The sequence below is a fragment of the Mercenaria mercenaria genome, chromosome 14 (assembly GCF_021730395.1).
Source record: "Mercenaria mercenaria strain notata chromosome 14, MADL_Memer_1, whole genome shotgun sequence".
NCBI classification, from domain to species: domain Eukaryota; kingdom Metazoa; phylum Mollusca; class Bivalvia; order Venerida; family Veneridae; genus Mercenaria; species Mercenaria mercenaria.
Window position 1 is genome coordinate 60,705,001 of NC_069374.1, and position 20,324 is coordinate 60,725,324.

The following is a 20,324-nucleotide window of genomic DNA, read 5'->3' on the forward strand; positions in this document are numbered from 1 at the left end:
ATGATATATCGTTTAACTAACATACTATTGCCAAGATGTAACTTACGACGAATTCATCCGGTTTTTTTTCTTGTAGTTTACATAAGGATTGAACATTATTCAACTGTAATAACATGAGCAGTACTGGAGTGATTTTTGAGACAATTTTTTTTAATTCTACATTAACTGTCAGGCAATAGTAAAGATTGAATGGTACTGAAATTTAAAAATATTTATAGTAAAAATACGAAAAAGCCCTCTATTTACAATTCAAATATTTTCAGCTTTTTTGCACAAGGCCGAAATATAACCGTTTCTTTAAAGTACCACAGGGTGTAGTTGCATATCATGTGATGCCTAGGTTCACTGGTCACTCGTATCAAATTCATATATTTAAGGCGGCTTTCCTAAATGTCTTGAAATATATTTTTTAATTAATCAGCGGCAGTTTGTCTTCTTCTGTCGGTTGAAAGCTGTATTTCTCTGAAAACACGTGTTTGCAATACAGAACACAAGTTAGAAGATAATTTTGGCATTTATTACCAAAATAGTTAAGCTTAAACGTAGGATGATATTTTGAATTGGATTGTACGGAGTGGCAAATGTCACTCTTTATTGCATTTTCTAAACAAAGCATGCAAGGTGTTTCAAAATTCGTTATTGTTTACTTAACGATTGAAAATATTTATTAGCAATGTTAGGAATAACAGTTTAGGAGAGGAAGTGGATGATTTGTTGCTTCAGACAATTCAAAAGCCTTTAAAACATTTAGATCTAACCAAATATCAACTTGGTAGCAAAAATCCCAATTGAATAACAACATCACTAAGTTCCACGTACTAACTGGAACAAGTTGTTCTGTGAATGTCTGTCAAAGATATAACTTTCTTCCTCTTAACTTATATATTAGGATATAAGGTCCCTATATATATCCTAATGATTGATGTAACTGAAAGAGTATATATTGCAGCATGAATAAATAAAATTAAAAGTGTATGTCCTTAGGAACATCCAGGAAATCTCCCTACATTTTAATATAGCAACTGGACGGTGTAAATATAAGTATCTCAGCCTTTTTTGGTAATTTCAATTTTTGGCATTCATTTACGGGTCAATTCAGGCAAAAGTCTCACGTTCTCCTTTGTGATAATTTTACCTATTTTAATTACTTGTAGCTACCGTACGAATCATATATAAATATGATGTATTTATTACATCACACTCCATTTCAGATAGAGTAATTCATCATTCCGTGGTAAATAAGATATTTGTAACAAATATGAAATCAAACACTTTGGCAAATTTGATAAAACTTCTTGGTCTTAGAAGCGATTTATCAATGTCAAATATTCGTGTTTTATGTAACTCCTTTCATGTACTATCTATTCTATTTGTAAAACGCTAAGCTAAACCATTTATTTTATGTCTGAACCTTACTTTCTAGCCTTCTTGAAGGATTTCTATGAAAGTAACATCAATTGTTAAGTTCACCAATAAAACATACAGTGTGCATTACCCATACCACTAGGTCAAAGTTCTAGGACGAATTGTTTGATATTGTTATCCACTGAAAACACTATATCCAACCCTCTTCCGTCTTTTAAAGAGATGTCTGGTTGAATCAAAGGACTATACAATCTGTACAATGTATTAAAAATGTGGCAAGAATCGGTTGAGTCTAAATGTAATATGCATTAATTATTTCCCTTCCCGGGAACTTTCTTATAGTTCTTAAAATGTGCATATAATAAAATCTGGAAAGTAGATCCTTCGCAAGCACCGAGAACAAGGCAAACAGTGAAAATTGCAGACTTGGTTTGATTATGAGCAGTAATGGAAAATGCAACACTGCCCACGCCCCCTAGCACCGGCTTAAGCAGTATTCAATCTTCAAATCTACACGGGTTGAAATCAATGATCCCGAAGGACGGGCCTTTTCTGATACGTTAACGTGTTTGAAAATATAAGTACTGCCTTATTAGATATGAACTTTGACTACTGGTATTCACGAGTGATACATATTTCAATTTTACGTGTAAAACAACTTTTCATTTTATCTTATAATTTTCAATGTACCGATTTAGTCTCATTTTATCCGCAAAACGTTATATGCTTTGCGCTATGCCGTAAAGTTTTTATATCTACATTGTAAAACTGACAAGCAGTTCTATGAAGTTTCCAGATTCTTTACATTGCATTACGGTGTAGCTTGTATCTTTGCGTTCCTACGGCTATCTATATACATCTTTATTCAATAATATTTCCCGTTATTTTTAATTCGTATCCTTTCGATTTCAGCTGTAGTTCAGCGACAGTGAAAACTACAAATATTCCAATATTTTACTGATGAACACATAATACCTGCGCGTTTTACACATTTTTCTAGGGAATATGTGTAATGTATAATACTAGGCGTGTAACTTGTCTAAAAATATCAGCATTCTTGAATATGAAAATTTGCAATTTTTGAAGAAATGTTGATTAACAATGATCATACTAAGTTCAACAGTATTTCAGGCATGTAACAGCGGGCAGTTAACCTAGCCAGTGTTCTTGGATTCTGTACCAGTACAAATCTGTTCTCCGAAAGTAATTGTCAGTTTCCACACAAGAATCAGAGATGGAGGACACATGTTTTCAGACACAATGCCTTTTAGCAAATCGTCAAACGGACGGGCAGACACTATATTTGTACGTTATTACTTTTTGTCTTACAAAATAAAACTCGTAGAAAATATATACACGTTTTGAATTTTGTTTAACGGATCCGTAATGGCACTCGACAATTTCCGTGTGATTTCATATTGTCGTCTGTCAACTCGGCATTCCCCGGCCCTAAATATTGCCCGAGCAAACAATGACTCCTATGACAACCGGAAATACCACAAATAGCAAACGTAGAAAACGTAAAGGAACGAAAATTTCCGATTGTCATTACGGGTCCACTACCTTAATGTACCCCTAGGGCAAAGGGATCAGTGACTGCGATACCGTAGCCATTTCTAATGAAGTTTATATGCCATTATTTTGAAAATAGAAAATAATGCTAATATACTAAGTATATCACAAGGGAGTAGAAATAACAACAAAAACATGTTTAAACTTTGGTCAAAAAGTAATGGCTTTATTTTCACTCAAGAAAACAAACATAGACAACAGGAATGAGATTTTTAAAACACAATGTTTACGGGGCAGATAATGATTGCCACACAAAGTAAATGAATGAAATATGAAAATAAATGTAAGATCAAGATTTACATACATGTACTAACTAATATCTTTGTATTTTTGAAAAACAACAATTCCCGGGCCTCTTGTTATAGAGGTAACGTCCACGTGCCCCTGACCTCCATGAAATCAAAACAACAAAGTATCTACTGCAATAAAATGCATGGAGACGTAAATGAACCTTTCTCCATCATAAAAACTCTAAAGAATATCTTTATGTCCTAAATTCTGTCATAGTTATTGAAATTAAAACAATCAAACAATCAAACAAAAAGGCATTACTATCAGCAACGATTCACTAAGGTGCGCGTGAATTAAATACAAGCACTAAATATGGAACTGTAGCAATAATTAAATTGTGTCCTCTCTACAAACTACGAAATATTATGGTGCTCGTACATGGTGGTCAATGTATCAATAATATGACGTCTTCTTTCTGTCGGTGTTCAGCTTTTTCTCCGGTCTTTGGTCTCCCGTTTCTTACGCCACTGTTTCTTTGCCTCTGTATGAACCATTATTAGGCGATAAATATGAAGTATTTCTGAATTTTACGTATGTGCCTACGGATGCCATGCTGTTACAACACTTTTAAGCAGTCCGATGGGCTATATATCTTTTCGAAGCGATTCTCAAAAGACAAAAGTGGTGTTTATATTGAATATTACAAATGAAATTAGATTCATCTAGTCATATTAATGTTTACGGAGGTAGTTTTCAAAACCATTGATGACACTAAACAAATGTTATTTATAAATGAAAAAAGGTACAGAACATCAAAAAAAAAAATAAAAAAATCACAGGATACTGGAAAAAAATTGTCATTCCATTTGAAAACTAGTTTTCCATGAACATGTTAAATTCAATCATATTGTAAATCTAAGCTGCAGCAGCGGGCTTAACGGCAGCGGAAAAAGAACTAAACAAAAACATACGTATTGCAATATTTCATACTTTATATTTTAACACCATGATTACAATACAACACAACACCTTTTTTATATTTGATGCAAAATATATACTGTTTTATTTTTATACCAACATATTTTCAAGATTCCAATACAAACACACAATACAATTGGATAGAACCGTCATTGTCTGATGATTTGGTCTACTGAACCCAAATGCACCCATAAAATGTTCCGGTTTCCTAAAACTATTTTCTTTTATGGTTTCTTTTTTCAGAAATGTTTTTCTAGCATAGAATCTTGTCGAGCTGTTAATATTGAATATATGAATAACTATATCAAATATGTTAGGAATGACAAATTATAATGAAATTAACATGACAATTTGGCATTAACATGTAATACATTTACCATATTTCTTTTTGAATCTCATCGAATTCAGTCTGATGATGTCTAGAGAGTAAATAATACTCAGTAATTTTGTCCCACGGAGCGGTTTAAAATCATATTTATGTAAGCTATATTAAGACATCCAAATGTAGTTTTAATCTTTCCTAAGCGTCTAGATCAAATATTTTAACTTTAACACAGACGTAACACAATGTAACTTTCAAAACAACATACTTGTATAAGCTTATATGCGCACTCTTGTCTAAAATTAAGTCATTTACATTTAATTATTAGTTGTCAGATTTTCAGTAAATGTTGTCGTAGTAGTGGCGTGTGTATTCTTTTGAAATATACCTGAAGTTTTGCAAGTTTAATTCCATATATTACTTCGGTCTCAGGTTACTGAACTTCTAAAAGCTTTGTTACTGCGTGTACAGTTTACTTTCTAATATTGCCAGTTTTAAGCTTGTACAGATATAGCAATACGGAAGAATGTTGTTTATCAAAATATACAATAAATCCGGAAGATCAAATTACCGCATCTGCTATTTCTATCTGAAATTTTATTATCAGTATATTATATCAATGCATTTAACGAACATGAACTCTTAATTATGAAAAATTATTGTGAAAATGTAACGTCAAAAGCCATTTAACAACTAAACATAACAATAATAGTACTTAACATTTACAAAGCAGACTCTCTCATATAAATATAGCTTTTAGTATTAAACATCTTTCAACGTTAATATTGTAAATTCTACCTTCTCAAAAACGAAGTTATTGATATTTAGGCAGCAAGTATTGTTTTACTGTCGTAAAAAATGTGTTTCGAATTGCGAGATTGTGTTTGAACATATGACATTGATAAAAAGTAAATAAAGACGAAATTTTACTAAGTTTTCAACAAGTCTGTTTGGCATAATTTATAAGTAGTTAATCTGCTATCTATCTTGTGCATTGCAAGATTTTACGTCTTTATAGTTATACATTTATGATATGAAGACAATATAAAGGCATCTAAACTGCTTTTAAAAAACAAAGGACTGGCTCAATTAATGAAATTAAAATATTTCTGCAAATTGTGATGAGCAAGGCAATACAAGGCTTGAGGCTTGGAGTTATTTCCGAAAGAATCGCATTTTATACAAGTGAATGACAAATAGCGTAGCAATGTTTTATCGGAAGAAATATTGTTTATTGAAGCAGGCTGACATTAATTGTTACAAACTATTGCCATGCGACATGAACAATCAGACGTACTGTACGACCGACAGTATTTATATGAAAAATAACATCTAGATGATCAAGTCTGACTGGAACAAAATGAATTTAAATGTCTGATGTGACCAGCATACAGAAAATACTGTTGTTTTTAAGTTGTCGGCGGCAAGACAATGACACATGCTTATTTTTGTTTTGTTTTCAGTTTTTACCGCATCAAAGTCGTCATTTCCGTGCCTTATTTACTCATTAAATAATTGTTATCGCTAGTTTCTTTTCGAAAAATGTACAGCAACAGAAAAAAATAGCGAACGACTACTGAGAGACAAAAGTCTGAGTTTGTCAAGTAACGACAGGTGCTAAAGATATTTTTACAATCATCGGGACATTTTTTAAAAAGCACGAAACGGGCGACCCTGCACAATATATGTTTAGATGTTTCAACTAAAGCTCAATTCCAAATAAACTTCACTTTTGAACAGATGGTGATAAACATTGCAAATAATGCACCATCTGTAAGTTCTCTACGAAATACAACAATTATACAGTCGATTTAAATACAATAGTGCTATACTGGGAGATATGCTATGCAGATCAACATTAATTCACCAAGATTAGTCACGCCTGGTAAACAACAGAGCTACCTCTGAAAGAGCTACCTATTTCGGAGGTATACCATAAATTGCTTTTTCGCAACTTTCGAGCAAGTGCATGTCGCGACAAAAGGACGTCAATAAAGGCGAGTGTCATCATAGTTTATTTTGCATTTTACAAAAGTTGTATCGAATATAAAAATCGAGGAATGGTAGGCGATGTAGATTTGATCTAATTTTATAGAGAACTTCAAGTTCGCTTATTCATTCTCAACTTGTGATCGTGGCGATGTTTACCAGCAAGCTGGCGTAGTAGTGCAGTCGCTAGAGCCATTTTTGCTAGTTCGAATCTCATACAAAGCATTGTTTTTAAAACATATTATTTTCTTTAACTTTTTGCATTAAAATAGTTCGACCTACTATTTTTTATTGCTGATGTAAATTTTATATATATAATGAAACTTAACCTGTTTAAAATTTCTTCCGAAATGTCGTAGGACATCAAACACTATCGCTGTGCGGGCAATATCAAGTCAAAACAGCACCAGGTGAGATTAGGAAACAATTATAAAGATATTAACATGATTGCTGAATACGATTCTGTGTGGGAAATACCTCTTAAATAAAATGTTTAAGATTTTTCATGGTACAAATATATCAAAAAAAGAAATTATTCTTTTCAATAAATGCAGTACTTGCAGTGCGAATTTTGTAATATTTCAGAACATAAATGTAGTAAAATTGAAACAACTGTATGGCCAAATCTTTCAATATCCTTGAAATGTACAAGAAATGACTCCTTTAATATCCAAAAGTTCAATTAATATAAAAACAGTAATTTGTACATTTTACCTTCAAGAAAATAATTAAAACAAGTAGAAAGTAATGTTTTTGACTGACGTTACTTTATACTATAGCTACTTATTAAAGAAAACTTACAATAACTACATATAAATTTGGATAAATGCATAGCATTGCAATATAAAAAATATTTAACTTTTATTTTCTTTTTATGTATTTATGAATACCCTAGAAAAACTATACAGATGAAAACCACAAGCCTGCCATACTAGGGTAGAAAAAGTGAAAACTACATTTTAACAAAAATGAAAATGGTGTAGGCTCGGTTTGGTTGCGCCTGCCAACGGACGACAGTTGAAATGCATGATACCGTCCTAGGAAGACTGTTATATCATTTTAGTGTTTACCTTTGGGGAAAGCCTTCATAAACTGTCTCGCATTGATATATGATTACGCGTGTATTTTTCTTTAATATTGCATTAAGAATTCATTTTACTGTATGCGTTTTATAGAATCAAAGGAAATCATTTATCTATTAATGTTCAAATGGACTCCGTATTACTGCATCTACATAATATTTTTTATACATTATTTGTATCTATTTCAATCTCTTACATTATATTAAAACTCTCTATTTTGACTAGATAACTCTGTATTGTTTTGAAGGCATATATATGTTTTTAAATATTTACTACTGTAACAGTTACTATAACCCAATATTTACCTACTTACTATTTACTACTACTTACGTATTTACTTATAATGTATATAATATTACATTGATTCTAAGGGAGTCAAAGGAAATTGAAAACAATAATTATTAATGAAAAAAAAAAAACTTTCATGGTATTGCAATTTATTTGGTCGTTCAGATTGTAGCTCGTTCATGTTAAAAACAAATATTCGGGTGAGTTTTAGACTTAAATCCTAATTCTTTTAGGTTTAGGTTCACAATGTGTACAACGTAATGATTCAAAGTTTATTTCAAACAAATCCATGTATAATCAAATAACAGAGACCATTAAAACAAGAACAATAGAAAACATCGTAGAGGCGGAATTGCTTACTGAACATATCACGGTGGGACCGATAGATAATTAATGACAACAGACTAAATCAAGTTATGTCTGTGACATAACATGACGGAGGAAAATTGTCAGTTTTGCGACAAGACAAGTTAAGTTATTATAGAATCGTTCATTTAAGCGTCAGAAACATGAAATTTGAAAAATAAAGCTTAGTTTTATATTCTACTGTAAAGTATAGTGGTAAAACACTTTATTTAACCAGTCAAATTTATTTTAGAATAAAGAATGTGTTGTAGGCCTTGGACGGATTAGCATCTTGCTATCAACCACAGAAACATGAGGCATGAACAATAAAAGGCGTAAACGAAATATTGTATATTTAACTCCCACCATTTGTGTTTGATTTTAACTCAAAACTCACTTATAACACTTGTAACTTATATGATTTAAGTCAGTATAATTCTTTTTAGACCAGTTACTCGTTACGAGTTTAAACTTTGGAAATTACGAAAAGTAGTGCCAAGAAAAGCAATTATTTTTAAACGAATACATGCATGCACTGACTAACTTGTTTCGAGAACCAATTAACTACATTTCCTGGTGACTGGCCGATTCGCCAGTTGGATGTGTTTTTGTTGGACACGTGACGGTTTTTCGATGTAAGCTTGCTCGATGCTTGAGATCTTTTTCTGACTTCATTTCATAATACGAATGAAGTCTTACATTTTGAACAAAACAAAATGTTAAATAATATTTACTATTAAATGGACTCGTTTATGGTAAGTGTATTTTATGCACTTCTAATAAAAGTTATATCTGAGGTACCAAGTCTGGCATACATATAAAATATATGAGACGGTGAGTGAATACGTTGACGCATGTTTATTTCAATGTAATGCAAAATTCTAATCTCGTATTCAAATCATTTATTTTAGGCTCGACGTTAAAATAACACATACTAAGACATTAATCATCAAACTTTGTTACTAAATGTGACATCTAAAATGTTAATATGCATTGTGCGTTTTAATCGACCTGGCGGGGCGGGATATAGCGACGGTCTACTGCATTATTGTGTAGGATATGTAGTATATTCGATAATCTGATTTCTTATTCAATGTCCGTTTACCTTACATTGTAACCAATGTAGCGTTGAATTTTAGTCGTTGGTTACAGAATTAAACAATTATAATGCTCTACCTATTTTACTCGTTTTATGAGATTACCATTATTTGCATAATTCAGAGATTAATTCCGCCCCGCCAGGTTGATTAAAACGTCCACTTCGTGCAACTTATATTTCATTGGATAATAGAAACAATAAAAATGCTTAATCTAAAGATCAGCATTTGAGGATTTACCTTGAATTCCTTTCTTGAACAGAGGGTGTTATCCTGGATGCGGACATTTCTTATAAAACAGGCCAAATTCGAAAGAAAATGTCTGCAGTTGCAAAAAAGAAATTTCTTAATCCTAAGCTGTTGTTTAATTTGGTAACATTTTACCTTATTATAAACATCGGGTTAACATCTTCATGATTACCACATAATATGAGTACGTCTACTGTTTTAGTTTGCGAAACCGTATTTTTGTAAGGTAGAAATTGATTGAGGTTTCTGAGTTCTGACAAGTGATACAATCTGTACGTACTTATAAACCCATCTATCAAAATAAAAAATAAATCTTAATAAATATAATAGTTGCATTTTTTAGAGAACTTTTCCAGTATCATCTCAGATTAACTGACAAAAACAGCACTTAATAAGCAATTAGCTGATAGGGTTTTACTGCAATATATTTTCAAGTTGAATATGTAGTTGAAAGTATTGCATGCTTGATAGTTTCACCATTCGTCACTCATTCATACTACTTGCAGTTTGATACATTTTAAAATTTACAAAACGACTTCCGAATAACAATTTTGTAAAGTAAACTAGGCATATAGTGTTATCTTTGAGAACAAGGAATAATGATATTTATCATTCAGATCGTGTTCATTTTCAGTATTTGTTTTGACGCTTTTGAAAAAAAAGAATATAGTTAGCCTGTTTTTCAGCAGCATGTTTTTACATTGACGCACGAATCTCGTCTTTTGATATGTTTGCTTTAGTGAATATGATTTTTTTCAAACATCACGCAATGTCTTGAAAAAAGCAGTTTTACTTTCTGAATTATATCTTTTAATAAAAACTGGAAATACAAGTAAGTTTATGTGATTATTGCTTTGCGAAAGATGATTCAAGATTTTACGGCTTTCAAGTTCTATACTTAATGAGAAGATAAGATATAAAACAGTAAGTTTTAAATTTAGAAAACTAGTACCCCTGTTAAATAAAACATTGAATTGCATGTTGCATGTCAATGTGTGTATAGCGATGCGAAGCAAAGTCTGTCAGTTTTTTTTGCCATTTATATAATGGAACAGCCTTATTCATAGTACAGATAAAGTGGTAACGTACGCGTTTTTTGTGCATTATTGACATTTACAGTCGTTACCAACGAGGCAATGTAATAATATAACGTCAATTCAAAACACAAGGACAATAACATGTTCTATAAAAGCGAAATTATTTATGACATTCTTCAATTTGGGATATATAGTTGATTGATTACATCAAATAACAAAATCATAATGTCTGCTCATTTCTATCGAACGTACATGTATAACTCATACAATAGTAGTCAGAAATTGCTTGTGAAATTGTTTAACTGGTATGTATGATATTGGTACAGTTATAAAAAACATTTTTATTACAGAACAGGAAAGAAATTTTATTTAAGTTTTGTACATAGGTCTAGTTAGTACATATGTATTGTACATAAATACAAATATTTTGTATCATGTGATTGTTGCAAAAACACAAAACATTTTTATACAGTAAAACAAAGTTAAAGGTACAAAGAATAAAGGATGAACAACAGTATCAATTATTTAACATTGAAAGTCTTACAGACATAGCTAGGTTTTTTATAACAGCATGTTTTTGTAAACAATTGTATCATTTTAAACATACTAGGCCTTTGGTAGAAATATCTTTTCATATATTTCTTTCTTAAGTTTTCATAAAAAGTGAAAATCGCCCTCTAAATCTAACAAATTACAGTGTAAGCAGTATCTTTCATTTCTAGGTTATCTGTTACGTGAATAACCACCAGTCTGTATTCTAAGAGAATGTGCAGATAACCGTAATCGTGTGTAATACATTCTAAGATCAATGGGTAATACATCCAAATATAGTTCATAAGATAGATATTGCTTAAATAGTTTGTAATGATCAAGTACTGCACTGTTGGCTACAGCAGCATTCCATTCTTGAGTATAACAATCAATGACACGTTGCTTAAAGATACTTGGAAACAGTTTTACATTTACTATAATAGAGTTTAAAAATACATCTGAAATCCAAATTCACTAAGTAATATTTTTACATTTGAAACCCAGTTAGGCCATTTTTACAATCTCTTAAACCTTGTTCATATGTTTTTTGTGCAATATGATATCATCTGAGTGTAATTATTTACACCAGTATTTGATTATTCTTACATATCTTGTTATATATAGAGGATAATTCTCTAGTTCGCCGTAAACACCTACGCTGCATGTTGAGGTTCTAACATTTTAAACACGTTTACAAAGTTTTGGATGGATTCTTTCAACTTCCGATTTTGTATAACCCCATAATTCTGACGAGTAGTTTATAGTCCGTTTTATTTGATCTGGTGGGGCGGAGTTAATTTCTGACTTATGCAAATAATGGTAATCTAAAAAAAATAAACGAGTAAAATAGGTTGAGCAATATAACTGTTTAATTCCGTAATCTTCGGTAAGCAAAGACTAACATTCAACGCTACATTGGTTACATGTACTACATACCCTGCACAATAATGTAGTGGACCGTCCCGAAACCACGCCCCGCCAGGTCAAATAAGATGCACTATAGTATGGCACCAACAAAAGCATTAAATAGCTGGCATAAAATTCTAGGTGTTAACTTTAACTTATTACATTTCATTAAGAGCACATTTAAGGCTTTTAAGGCTTTCCCTTACAAATGTTTTTGATTCAATGCAAAAGTGTCAGTATAGTTTAACACTGTTACAAGATAATTAAATTCATTTACATTTTCAATGTTATGGCTATTGTAGGTCCAACTCTCAATTGATAAAACACGTCCTCGCTTTCTAAATACTATGATTTTTGTTTTATCTGGGTTAACCGCCAACCCCCAATTATTGCAATATAAGTATAAAAGGTCTAAACTTGACTGTAATTAAGATTGGGGTCTTCCCTAAAAATGACCATATCGTCGGCAAAGAGAAGTAAAATCAATGCTATATTATCTATACATATTGTCTAATTATGAATACTAAATCCTATGATAAGCAAGAAAATTACATGTAGTTTTGACTGATGATTAAGCTATTTAAAAATAAATAACATTTCAGTGGATTTCTCTTCCTTTATTACATGGTGTCTTTAAATACCATGTAGTTTCTCTTCTCGATCAGGCTAGGGAAATCATTATCTAAATGTAAATCGGTTGTCAAATGTTACGAGGGATGTTCGAAAAGAAAAATAGCATTTCGACGGTGTCGATCGAAAATCCCGAATAACGAAAATGCCTATTTTTTCCCTTGCCGAATAATGTTCAGCATTTTCTCCTAATCTTGGGTCAATTAGCCAATGGGAAAGGGGTGAAACACGAAGAAATAAAATACCGAATAATGAGAAAAATAAAAAATGCCGATTGATTTCGCTGATTGGGAAAAAAAAGCCGAATAGTGAATTTCAACATTTTCCTAAGTTACAAGTGTCTTTTCAATACTTTTCAATACTCAAGCATATAGCTCATCCAAATACCAATTATCATTGCAAGTATGGATGTTCTGTGTTGTTTACTTTTTTTTCAGAAATTGATCTGAAAAAAATCATTATACGGTATTTTATTTTTGATTTAGAAAAGGCTGGAAAAAACTAAAAATTAGTTTTTTGCCTCTCCTGAAAACCACCTTTTCATTTTTCGGGAATTTCGATCGACACCGTCGATTTGTTAATCTTTTAAATAAAAGGAAGAATTGAATAAAGCTGTAACGACTTACGTTTAAGTTATATTTAGTGCACATTTCAAAGGTATCATATAATAATTTGGTTCGGATACATAAAGTAGGTTTGACTTGCGAGCTGATCTTTTTGTATGGCTATAGAATAAAGTTTAGCACCATAATTTAACATCGAAAAGAGGAATTATATAACTGTGTCTCTGTTCATCTTATCATTTCTTAAATTTCTTTGGAATAGTCTTATTTTCATGAAGAAACAGCCTTATCAATGTTGATAAGGAATCGATCTTACCGATTTTCGTCGCGAAGCGATCCCTCTACGGTAACATGCGATATACCAGATGAGATATCTACTATCCAATTAAAAATGTGCACTTCCCGGCACATGCACAGAGCGTCTTACTTCGGATGTTTTGGAAGAATAAGCATTTTCCTTGTGCCTGATTAGCGTCCACATATCTTGCCCGAATCGCAACGTCTTGAACATTTGTACAAATATGGGCAGTCGGATCGATTCCCGATTGAGGCAGTGCCTTATTTCATATATTAATTGAATTTAAACCCTACGTATCTCGTAGCATTGAAAGATATGAAAACCCTAGCTGGACAAATAAACTTTAGAATGCAAAAATAAAGTTTGGAAAGAAATTGCGGATTTACTTAATTTTTTTTTTATTTTGATAGTCTGTAAGCTTGAAGTTTGTATGTTGTGCAAACGTATGCTGACAATTCTGAAATATACAAAAATGCAGGAAAGAAACACCGCCACTTTCAAAAATGTCAAAGATGATTACATATATTAAAATATGAAATCTTTTAATACCATGGAAGATTTTAATAAAACCTTTCAAGTTTTTTTCTGAAACTCTAATTGCCCTTATATACAAATAGGGGTCAAAATGTCTCCATTGTAGCTGAAGATGAGTAGTACATTGTATTAAACGAGAAGACGAAACATCATTTCTTTTTACAGAATGAGCATTGTTTGCGAAATACAGACCCGCTTGCATTTCTTTTTAACACCTCTTGCAATATCCTCAATTTGAAAGGAATAAAATTTGTATAAAACAGGGCGGTATTTTTGTTCAAATACAATATGATTCTACAAAATTACACTTCATTCAACTAGGATATTGTAGAATCAGTTAGACATACTATCAAATGAATAAATCATTCAACATTTTTACTACCTTTCATTCTCTCAAATATTCTGTAGGTATAGAAATATTGGGAAGCACCTGTATAATCAGAAACAAGCCATGCCATCATACTGGTTTCACGTTTTTGCTCTCTTGCAGACACATATACAGATAATTAAAGAATGCAACAAAGCACTGGGTTACCCTCAACCTATGACCAGCCAGTTCTAACATGTTCACGAAAATTAAATTTATATGTCACAATTGATAGTTACGTAATTATGTCTAAATTCAGCCAACCTTTAATATGATCTAATGTTTTTTTAAGCTTTCCTGTGATATTTTCAAACCTGGAAGAGTTAGATTTGTAACAATCTTACCTCCACTTTTACGTGTGGCCCAGCCATAATTTCAGGATTGATTGACTTATAGATATTACCAATTTTATACGAAAATACGAAACAAAACAATAAATTAGAAACCAGAGAAAAACAAACTTACACAAAGTATGCAATGCAAACTGAAAAAAAAAATCGAACTCCCGACGAAAAGGTATAATATAAATACCGTAACCGCTCGGCCAACGAGGAATCACTAACTAAATCGTAAACTTAGTGTATTGACTTAATTTTATGCTATAGTTTTATTTTCACTTCTAAACGCCATAATACTGTGCGCTACTTATAGTTCAGTTTTATTTGGAGCGAAGTTTGCGTACTTTTAATAATGGAACGGTCCGTTATTTAAGTAGTGTTATTCGGTACGACATAGTGGTTCTTACCTAAATAAGGCAAAATAAATCATGCTTTCTTCCCTATTCGGTAGAGGAGTATATAAATTGACCCATCAAACTTTGGTTTGCTGCCCACGTGATGACAGCGTCTAAAAATACCGTGCGTCTCGTTCTATATTTATCAATGTTTACAAAATAATGCGTTGTAACGGTTTAAAAAGTACACGAAACAAACTGCAAAAAATTGAATGTTCCCGTAATTCTGGAAACTATAAACTGGTCAACCATTATGTTTCATGTAAATGTATAAAACAGTTGCGGCATTTTGCCTTCCGGTGGTTAATTATCTAAATTAAACTATGCACTTATATTTTTTCATATTTATCATATATTAAGTACATGCCGTATAAAAGAGCTTTGATATTTGAAAATCCTTTTATGAATGATATGAAATTATTTACTGACACAATTTCGAAGTTGTTACTTTTTTTCTTTCTACAAAAATAAACGTTTATGTAAGCCGAGAAAAAATATATTACAAAGTTAACTTAGTCTGATATTTTCATTCCCGATCTATGTTTTTGCAGATATAGATAGTTCCAAAGTCATTAGACACGGTTCATGTAAATAATGAAAGAGGAATTCAAAATAAATCAATGAATTAGAAACACAGATATCGCAGTAGGATTACGGTCTGAAACAAAACACGGGAAAGTAACATTATCGGTTATTATACTGTAGGTAATTGGCGGTGTCAGTCAGTAAAAATGAGAAAGATTGACTTGTGCAATTTCATAATGCAAGCCGCGAGTGAATGCTTAATGTCATTAGTTTTTCACTAAAAGAAGTTTGGATATCAAATATATGTTTTACCGTTAAACCATACCATTTTCTCACTTAGGGACATCTTAAGTACACAATCATATACAAAATATACTTACGTAAGGAATAATACAACTACACAATATTCGCTCATATCTGTAAAAATATTTTGAGTATTTTCGTCATGCAAAAGCATTTTTATTTTCGCTTACATATCTATGTGTTCAAGAATTTACAATATAACTGTACAGTCAAAATAAATAAAATTCACGTGTCCTAGAATAGGCGATTTGTTACAGAACTTCAGCGAGGATTACTTTCATTTTGGGGCCCCTCGTGGTCGAGTGGAAGTAGCTGACTGCAAATCTATTTCCCCCTTACCGATGTGGGTTCGAGCCTCATTTGGGACTTTGAATTTTTCATGTGAGGAAGCCATCCAGCTGGCATATGGAAGGTCGGTGGTTCTACCCAGATGCCCGCTCGTGATGAAATATTACACGGAGGGGCACCTGTGGTCTTTCTCCACCATCAAAACTGAAAAGACATCATATGTCCTGTAACTGTGTCGGTGCGACGTTACACCCATTAAATAAATAAATAAATAAATAAGATATGTATAGATATGGTTTATGTTTCACTACCTAAAGATTCGCTTGAATATACGACTGATTGAGTTTTAGTAAGATCCTAAATGTGTTTTCATTACCATTGTGGTTCAAACTATTCATTGACAATCAGATGGTCTTTTTTATAATTACTAAGTAATCGATAGCAATTACACAGTCATATCATGTTCGAAGAACGTATCATATATTTTTCTGATTTGAAATTTCTTGGCTTTGAATACCACTCTTCTTCTTTTCTGAAGCAAATGGACATATATGTATTTAAATTAAGCAGTTTCAGAATGTATCTCAGATAAGCAATACATAGGGTCTGAAAACGAAGAACATTTATATTCATGCATTTTGTATATATCACATTCAACCATTTATGATTGTCTATACACAAACTGACATTGTATGGTTGTTTGTTTAACGTCTGAAATGGCTTTTGATTGAAACCAGGGATCATGACCTTCAAAAATGCTAGCACTTCAATTCTTTCAAATCATTTATCAGTCTAATAAGCATCAATCGGCTGTATAAAAGTTTTAGAATTGTAAATATTACTCAATAAGTTACGCTCCAGTACAGGTGTGTATATCATTCAGATATATGAGCGTTTTAAGTACGATATTACAAGTGCAACAACATTATACGAGATACCGCAGTAGTTTGATTAAAGTTTCAAAATAACTTTCTCTTTTAATCAAAAGTGCAACAATTAAACTTAGTTCTTAAGCAATGCCTATCCGTTTAATAAACTGTGTTTATTTTTTGTTGTTTCGACGTACAAAATCATTTAAAATTAACTTGCTCTGATGTACCACAGCATGATATGTTGTGTGCGTATCAGTGCTTATTGATGTGGTATTATCATTAGGCAGTCCTGTCTCTGAATATTCTAATGGCTTAGACATTTAATTTAGGTTTAGCTTTACATATGTTTGCTGATTTATTTACAAAAGATGTTTCCCAGTAAGCTGTAATAATCAATCACTTTACAAATGCTCACATAGTCGCTGAAATCTGTGTAACCTCGTCATAAATAATGCCTTATATTGTACCTGGCAAATCACAGTACTTGCGAACCATTAAAGTTTTATAGCAATTTTGATAAAATCAAAACCACATTCAAGCGATTTTTCAAAAAGCAACAAATGACCTACTTTCGTTAAATATAATTCTATCTAAAATAACACAAAAATAGCAGATTGAAAGCGTAATGACTTCAACCAGCCTGGACTGTTCGTGTCAATAAATAGGAAAATTCCTTTTAAGTTTATCAATAATATGTTTTATTTTTCATTTAACCACATGTAGTATTATTTCAGTTTCAATCTTTATTTAAGTGTCATTCATATACGAGCATAAAATATAACATACAAATCGACAATTATATGTAATGGATGTGACCCGTCTAATCAGAAGTATATGAGACTATATTTTAGAATTAACATTCAGAAATATATACATTTCCAGTACATGTAAACTGGGTAATCAGAACATTGATAATTAAGGAAATATCTGAAAACTGAGAATAATGATCGATCGTCATTTATTATGAATATATATTCTTTATTATTATAGTCTCATCTGTGTACAAACAATACATGCACATAAAATAATCAGAACATTAAAAACAACAGTACACAGTCATTCAAAACATTAGAATTATAAGAGACTTTGTTATATAACATTTACATATACATATAATTACGATAACGATAAAACCAAGATGTTGTTGCTAATCACTTCTAAAAAAAAAAAAAAAAAAATAGTAATAAAAGTATGACCTAAAATTGCAATGCAGCACAATACAACTTCCGATAAGACAGCACACTCGACTTCTCTCCGTGCTTGACTCTGAACTGAACCATAGCCATTGAAAGGGATAATGTCTATCCTGGTGTAGACTTTGACCTTTGACATTAAATAATTATTATAAGTCTCACCTTCAAAGTATTATGATGACCCATGTCTGCTAGCTACTGTACCTAGAATATTTTTCTTTAAACACACACAGTCAACTGTATTGTATGTTACCTCCACGAATTTATACAATCTAATCTTATTTCAATAGTTTTGTGAGTGAGGTGATATAACTATTTTTTCAATTTTTTGGCCCGGGTTTCGAAACGTATTTAAATTCTACGAAAGCCCGTTTTCCTATTTTTCAATTCTTATTATATGCTGAGAAGCTTGTAAAACCTAAAAAATTAGAAGTGAGAAATAGGGAATGGGAATAGCAAAACGTGATGTCATCATCGGGCTTTCGAATGTGTCCGAGAAAGCTAGACATTTCCATTTTTATAAATAAAACTAAAAGTCAAGTAAAACATTATATACGTCCATTCAGTATGTAAGTGCCGTGGAGATAAAAATAACACATTACATAATATTTTGATAATAACCCAGGAAATTATTGATATAATACCAAAATTAATCACTTCTCTGAAACAATGATAGTTCCATTTTACAAACTGAACATTCTTTTTAGTTCAATTTAATATTATGTGCAATAACAACAAATAATATCACTTATTTTTATCTGAGTAGACGGAATGACGATTATAATACATATTAATATTATATCGGATGTACTGTGAATATAACGCGTTAAAAGAACGTTTTAAAATTTAAAAACATCATGCATAATAATCTATAATAACTGATAAATAATAAGTTGCTGAAGAAGCTTATTTGTAATTATAATATATTCAACATATCCAAACTGAATTAATTGAGTAATATATACTTTGTAAGATGTTGACTAGGGTATTTCTCTGTAAAAATTGGTAAATTTTCTATACATTTGCATTTAAATAAAAATCATCACCATTTTTTATAAGTTTTTGTATGTATAAATGAAGCAAAGAAACTGCTGAAAATAAAGACAGGATGGAAATGGTCACGAAAGGAATTGATCTTTGTACCCCATACAGATCAAAACAACGATTTTATCAAAGTCCAAGTCTTCTTTTCTTGTGGCTTTCAATTATATGTACAAATAACATTAACTTATGTCTTTTCTGTTGTCATCATTAATATTTTCCCATACTTTTTTTTTTATCATATTTAAATATGAATCACTTTTATTTTTCGCGCACATTGCATATCAGTGTACAGATATATTCCTAGGAAAATGATAGATGAATGAGAATGAAAACAAATGAGCCGTGCCATGAGAAAACCAACATAGTGGGTTTGCGACCAGCATGGATCCAGATCCGCGCAGTCTGGTCAGGATCCATGCTGTTCGCTTTCAGATCCTATTGCAATTAGAGAAACTGTTAGCGAACAGCATGGATCCTGACCAAACTGCGCGTATGCGCAGGCTGGTCTGGATCCATGCTGGTCGCAAACCCACTATGTTAGTTTTCTCCTGGCTGGGCTCAAATATAGATGTGAGAACGTTTGAAGCATGATCACAAACTGAAGTTTCGTCCATCGTGCATAGTATCAGTATATAAATATGGAATATATAAACCTGGAATAAACAATATACGAGTATTCGAGTACGTGAGAACGCGAATCATTTCGAAATAACTGTAAAACATTCTCAATCTTTTATATGAAGCAAGAACGCCATTGAGTATTACGTTCAATAACTGGCCGGTTTAGGCATAAGTCCATCATAAAAAAATATTGAATGAACTCGATCATCCGCACAAGACTGAGTGTAAGCTGTTTTCTTGTAGATGATACAATTTATCATCGGTACATTAATAAATTGGCAAAACACAAGGCGTACAAATAATATAATGATGCCAGTGAATATAAATCATTTGATTATATAGTTATCCTTAATTTATTGTA